The following is a 7,276-nucleotide window of genomic DNA, read 5'->3' as shown; positions in this document are numbered from 1 at the left end:
GATGTGGAAACCTGCTGGAGGGAGAGCTCTGGCCCTGAGCTACCCTGCCCTGGATGCAGCCCTCCTCCTCCTGCTTCCTTCGGAGTGAACTCCTTCCCCTTGGAGTGAGATGGGTTTGATTTACAACCCGAAGCTGAGGAAATACCCAGCCTGATCCCGGCGGCTGCAGGGTAAGCCTTAAATTAGCACAGAAGATGAGCAACAACACGTTCCCTCTTTCCTTACCATTGATTAAAACAGAAAACACCATACAACGCTGCCTGTGGTGCTCTTCTGATAATATTTGATTATTAAGGCTGAAAGCGTCACCCTTAGGCTGCAGCGAAGGGAATGAGCTCCCAAGATACCTTACTGTGAAAATCACCACAGGACTGGATTCTTCACCAGAGATCAAAGTCACAGCTCACGTTAAAAAAAAAACACCCAACCAAACGAGGAAGCCTCGTACGAAACAGCAGCTTCACAGCAGAGCCCTAGAGATGAAGTGCTCTCCCTGCCTTCTCGCTGGCTTTCAGCGGTCAGAGATGTTCTTAGGCTTCCTACAATGTGACTTTTGGAGAACTTTTGGGAAAAAGCTGCTCTGAAGTCTCTGTTCAAAATACTTTCAATTATCCGCGACGGTGTTTTGACAACACAAATGGCATCTGGATGTGGGAAGGGAATGAACTGTGAAGAACATCCTGCTGCGACCACCACATTTCTGGCCCGATTCGGTGCTCGTGGAAGCCCGTGACAGCCTTGCTATCAGTTTCAGTGGGTGCAGGTTTCACACCACCCCTGTTCACCCCGAGGCAGGGCAAAGGCGGCTGTCAGTCTCCCTGACACATCCTGCAGGCAATGTGAAAGGGCTCTCAATGAACACAAACGTCAATGTAGTCTTCCCAAGTCACCTTTTACAGTCCCCCATCAGTGCAAAGGGAGCTTCAGCAGAAATAAGGTCTGAATGTAGTGAATGCAAGTGTTTTCCACTTGATTCGAAACCATAAAGATGACAAGCTGTGATGACTCCAGAGATCTGTCCATATACAACGTAAACACCCTGGGTGATGAAGAATTTCTAAATCACTGAATGTCTGAGAGCAGGGTCACCACCTTTCTGCCAGGGCTCTGCTGAAGACCCCCCCTAGACAGCAGCACTCCATGGCACCGTGAGGCTCCTGTTCACACAAAAGCACCTTGGAAGGGGCTGGACCCACCAGGGTGAAAACAAGTTTCTCCAGACTCGATCAAGAGCTGGGGACAGGAAAACTGAGAAATCTCAGCAACAGAATAAAAACCAATGGTAAAAATCCCACTCTGGGCTTTGTGTGAGGCTGAAATGCAAAGCAAAGCAGAGGGTAAGGCAGGGATATTATTCCAAGAGGAAGGATTCCAATCAGAAGGATTGTCTGTGACTGCGGGAGCAGTAAGAGAAGAGCAAAACTCTTTCCAAGCAAAGACACTTTCAAAATGGTGATGATGGTCTGACCAAAGAAGCAGTTCTGGATTCCTGAGATAACACGATCTCAGGATGGTGCAAGAGCAATGACATGGCACTGAGGCAGGGGCTCACGTGAAAGGCTACACGAGCTTGCCTGAACTGTATATATTGTGTGATGGTTAAAGGCTGATTTTTTCCTTTTTCTGTATTTGAACTCTAGGAAACCTGCACACCTTTTCCTCTGCCTGCCCCTGGAAAGAGTGGAGCACTGGGATACAACGTGTTTCAGTTACTGGAAATCAGAACTGACCTTTTTGGTGGTGGGGCTTCCATGACCTGTTTCTCTGCCAAGCAGCCCCATACCCAGAGAATGTCCTGGGATAAGGTAACTGGGAATCTGAAAGGTGCACAGGGGAAGGGGTGAGTGCTCGGTGGGGACAACCCCAGACACAGCACTTGGCGTGGTTGGAACTGAACAACCAGCCACGCTGTGGGTGAACAGGCAGCTTAGCTGGTTCCTCAGGAGTAATGTATCGACCATTTGGTTTTGATTGAGATGTCTTAATGAGCGAACTTCATCTCTGCCAGTGTGGATCCTGCCTTCCCCTAACCCTCCTCTAGTCCCCCAAACACCGTATGAGTTGCACAGAAGTACATCTGGTCTTACACTGAGCTGGAAACACCAGCGTACACCCCGCTACACAAGTATTACCATGCTGCAGAAGGACATGCTCCCATACAGTTGAATAAAATTATTACCACTATGTTCCCAATTAAAAATTAACACTTTCAGGCAAGACTTCAGGTATCCCTCCTCTAGTCCCCCAAACACCGTATGAGTTGCACAGAAGTACATCTGGTCTTACACTGAGCTGGAAACACCAGCGTACACCCCGCTACACAAGTATTACCATGCTGCAGAAGGACATGCTCCCATACAGTTGAATAAAATTATTACCACTATGTTCCCAATTAAAAATTAACACTTTCAGGCAAGACTTCAGGTATTATTAACCCACTACAGTAAGTTTAACTCAAGACTTTCTTCTAATGGAATCAAGAAGAATTAGTAAGTACATGTGATGGCCAAAGTTCAGGCTAAAAATCCCTTCCAGCTTAAAGCCTTCCAACAAAAATGCAGCGTGACCTGATCAGAAAGATACTTTGTAACAGGCAGTCTTAAAAAGACATTTTGAAAGGGCTGTAGCAGTCCAACAGCTGCTGACTCTAATATTTAAAGGTGCCAGAAGCAATAAACAGACCCCGCACGGCCCCGGGTTTCTGTATAGACCTGTGAGGTGCACCACAGTGGTGGAAGAAAGCACAGGCAGTAAATCAGGGCTGTGAAGACCACAGAAACAGCAGCTTCACAGCAGAGCCCTAGAGATGAAGTGCTCTCCCTGCCTTCTCGCTGGCTTTCAGCGGTCAGAGATGCTCTTAGGCTTCCTACAACGTGACTTTTGGAGAACTTTTGGGAAAAAGCTGCTCTGAAGTCTCTGTTCAAAATACTTTCAATTATCCGCGACGGTGTTTTGACAACACAAACGGCATCTGGATGTGGGAAGGGAATGAACTGTGAAGAATATCCTGCTGCGACCACCACATTTCTGGCCCGATTCGGTGCTTGTGGAAGCCCGTGACAGCCTTGCTATCGGTTTCAGTGGGTGCAGGTTTCACACCACCCCTGTTTACCCCGAGGCAGGGCAAAGGCGGCTGTCAGTCTCCCTGACACATCCTGCAGGCAATGTGAAAGGGCTCTACATGAACACAAACGTCAATGTAGTCTTCCCAAGTCACCTTTTACAGTCCCCCATCAGAGCAAAGGGAGCTTCAGCAGAAATAAGGTCTGAACGTAGTGAACACAAGTGTTTTCCACTTGATTCAAAGCCATAAAGACGACAAGCTGTGGTGACTCCAGAGACCTGTCCATATACAACGTAAACACCCTGGGTGATGAGGAATTTCCAAATCACTGAATGTCTGAGACCAGGGTCACCACCTTTCTGCCAAAGCTCTGCTGAAGACCCCCCCTAAACAGCAGTGCTCCATGGCACCGTGAGGCTCCTGTTCACACAAAAGCACCTTGGAAGGGGCTGGACCCACCAGGGTGAAAACAACTTTCTCCAGACTTGATCAAGAGCTGAGGACAGGAAAACTGAGAAATCTCAGCAACAGAATAAAAACCAATGGTAAAAATCCCACTCTGGGCTTTGTGTGAGGCTGAAATGCAAAGCAAAGCAGAGTGTAAGGCAGTTATATTATTCCAAGTCAGAAGGATTGTCTGTAACTGCGGTAGCAGTAACAGAAGAGCAAAACTCTTTCCAAGCAGAGAGATTTTCAAAATGGTGATGGTCTGACCAAAGAAGCAGTTCTGGATTCCTGAGATAACACGATCTCAGGATGGTGCAAGAGCAATGCCATGGCACTGAGGCAGGGGCTCACGTGAAAGGCTACCTGAGTTTGCCTGAACTGTATATATTGTGTGATGGTTAAAGGCTGATTTTTTCCTTTTTCTGCATTTGAACTCTAGAAAACCTGCACACCTTTTACTCTGCCTGCCCCTGGAAAGAGTGGAGTGCTGGGATACAACGTGCTTCAATTACTGGAACTCAGAACTGACCTTTTTGGTGGTGGGGCTTCCATGACCTGTTTCTCTGCCAAGCAGCCCCATACCCAGAGAATGTCCTGGGATAAGGTAACTGGCAATCTGAAAGGTGCACAGGGGAAGGGTGAGTGCTCAGTGGGGACAACCCCAGACACAGCACTTGGCGTGGTTGGAACTGAACAACCAGCCACGCTGTGGGTGAACAGGCAGCTTAGCTGGTTCCTCAGGAGTAATGTATCGACCATTTGGTTTTGATTGAGATGTCTTAATGAGCGAACTTCATCTCTGCCAGTGTGGATCCTGCCTTCCCCTAACCCTCCTCTAGTCCCCCAAACACCGTATGAGCTGCACGGGAGTACTCAACAGAAGTACATCTGGTCTTACACTGAGCTGGAAACACCAGCATACACCCCACTACACAAGTATTACCGTGCTGCAGAAGGACATGCTCCCATACAGTTGAATAAAATTATTACCACTATGCTTCCAATTAAAAATTAACACTTTCAGGCAAGACTTCAGGTATTATTAACCCACTACAGTAAGTTTAACTCAGGACTTTCTTCTAATGGAGTCAAGAAGAATTAGTAAGTGCATGTGACGGCCAAAGTTCAGGCTAAAAATCCCTTCCAGCTTAAAGCCTTCCAACAAAAATGCAGCGTGACCTGATCAGAAAGATACTTTGTAACAGGCAGTCTTAAAAAGACATTTTGAAAGGGCTGTAGCAGTCCAACAGCTGCTGACTCTAATATTTAAAGGTGCCAGAAGCAATAAACAGACCCCGCACGGCCCCGGGTTTCTGTATAGACCTGTGAGGTGCACCACAGTGGTGGAAGAAAGCACAGGCAGTAAATCAGGGCTGTGAAGACCACATCTGTGGTCTTTCTGAGAAACACAACAGCCAATCTCACGTTCCTTTCTTCTACCCCTGCTGTAATAACCGGCTTAGAAGCTTGCATCCGTTGGGTAGGTAGGTCCTAAAGTGATTTACCTTCATGGATCCAAACTGCATCCCATTTGTAGCATCCCTACAGGCTATCAGGCAAACCAAGCACAGCATGGCTATTTCCTGTGAATAAGACAAATGCTAAGTCTACCTCCACGAGTAAGCCAAACCGGAGGGCAGAGTGTGAAAATGTGACGGATCTATTCTTCCTTAAACAATGGAACTGGGGGAGGGCTTCCAGCAGCCACCAACACAGCTCCTGGGACTTCCGTACGCTGCTTGCTTGAATCTCTCATCCTCTGAAGCAGTAACATGCACAGCAGCACACCCTGGGCTGGCATGAGAAGGGCTACAGCTCAGTTTGGGCACCTCTCAGTACAACATCTCTTCTGCCTACGAGTTTTTGCCTTCTCATGCACTGGATGCACAAGAGTGTGAAAATGTGACGGATCTATTCTTCCTTAAACAATGGAACTGGGGGAGGGCTTCCAGCAGCCACCAACACAGCTCCCGGGACTTCCGTATGCTGCTTGCTTGAATCTCTCATCCTCTGAAGCAGTAACATCCACAGCAGCGTACCCTGGCCCGGCATGAGAAGGGCTACAGCTCAGTTTGGGCACCTCTCGGTACAACATCTCTTCTGCCTAGGAGTTTTTGCCTTCTCATGCACGGCCCATGAACCAGGAACTGGAGATTTCTCAGAAGACAACACTACAACATGGGAAATCCCATAGAGAAGTGCAGAAGTCTTATAAATAAGCATAAAAGAAAGAGCTGGAGATGCAACAGCCCTGCTCCAGGAGGAGCTGCCCTCATTGCAGACTAGCTGGGCCCTGCACAAACACTAAGTAAGCTCCACGAATGAACCCGACCTGTCAAAAAGCCCACCTCTGCCTCCAAGGAGGCACTACTGCCGTTTGGTTGGTTTGAAAACACAGCGAGTGGATTAAATCTAAAGGTGCACACGGAGGTGGCACATCTGTGCTACTGCCCGATGAACTTAGGGCACCGAGCTAGTGCCTGACACAGGCAGAAACACCGTGAGTACCCACAGTGGTCACCCCAGGGCCATTTTATTTAACTTCCTGCCAGGGCTGCAGAACTCTCGCTTCTGGTGCTCGTCCCTCATGTGACTATTTCTATGACTACAATCAAGAACCAGGAAAAACGGTCTGGCAGCAAATCCAGCTCTCCCCATTCCCGAGACCTTGATCTGTCACATTAACCCCTGGCTGGTGCACATCACAGCTGTCAGACAACCACGAGAGAGGAGCACTGTTTTCACCCCTGCCTTCAGATCCCAAGCCGGGTGGGATTGATGCCATTCCTCTACCTCCAACCTAGCCTTCTCCCTCGACCTCCTTTTTCTTTGTCTGTGACCCTTCACCATCACAGCTTCTGTAAGTGCAGCTATTTGTACCTACAGTTTTCTCATGCAACGGCATGAAAATGATACTCCTTTCACTCCTGCCCACAGCCTCCTGAATAGCACCACCAAAACCGATGGTTCCCACTTTCACGCTGCTGCTCGTTAGGGTCCAGAGAGACACCACGGTCCCGGAGGGCTGGCTGCTCAGACCTCTGCAAACAGGAACACTGTGGTTCCCACCCGCAGCCACTCGCCTGACTTGGAATATAGATGTGCAGAAACCTGGCATTAGCAGGGAATTTCCTACAAATATACCTTAAAAAAATAATAAAACAACCAAACCAAACTTTGTAAAATACAGGGCTGTTTAACAGCCCAAGTCTCGAATGGCAGGGCAGGTCCCAGGAGCGGTGCTACCACTACTCGGCTGGTGATCCCACACAAAAGGAAGGGAACTGTTTCCTCCAGGTCGCAGGCAGCCAGCGGGCAGGCTCTGCTGCTCCGCCGGTGCCCGCTGCGGGACAAGGGGGCTCTGCCAGGGAGGGAAGGCCCAACCGGGGGGGCCGTGCAGCCCCGCACCGGGAGAGCGGGGGGGCCGCCCATTGTGCAGCGAGCGGGGACTGCACAAAGCGCCCGGCCGGCCTTTGTTCGCGGGGAGACGAACCAAACAGCCCTTTTCCTCCTTGGCTTTTTTTTTCCCCTCTCCTCCCCACACACACCCCCCCGGCTTTCCCCAGGGAAGCGGCACCGCGCAGGGCGGACACGGCGCACACCCCCCCGCCCGCATCCCCCCACCCCTTTGTTGCGGCCGGGGGCGGGGGGGTGAGGGGGGTAACCGCAGCCCCGCGGCGCCGGCCTGGGCGGACCCTTCCCGCCGGCCGGCCCGGGGGGGCTCCTCACGGCAGGCCCGGCGCTGCGGCCCGGCCCTGTCAGCAG

The sequence above is a fragment of the Calidris pugnax genome, unplaced genomic scaffold (genome assembly GCF_001431845.1).
Source record: "Calidris pugnax isolate Ruff unplaced genomic scaffold, ASM143184v1 scaffold18, whole genome shotgun sequence".
Taxonomy (NCBI): domain Eukaryota; kingdom Metazoa; phylum Chordata; class Aves; order Charadriiformes; family Scolopacidae; genus Calidris; species Calidris pugnax.
This window is presented reverse-complemented; position numbering follows the sequence as displayed.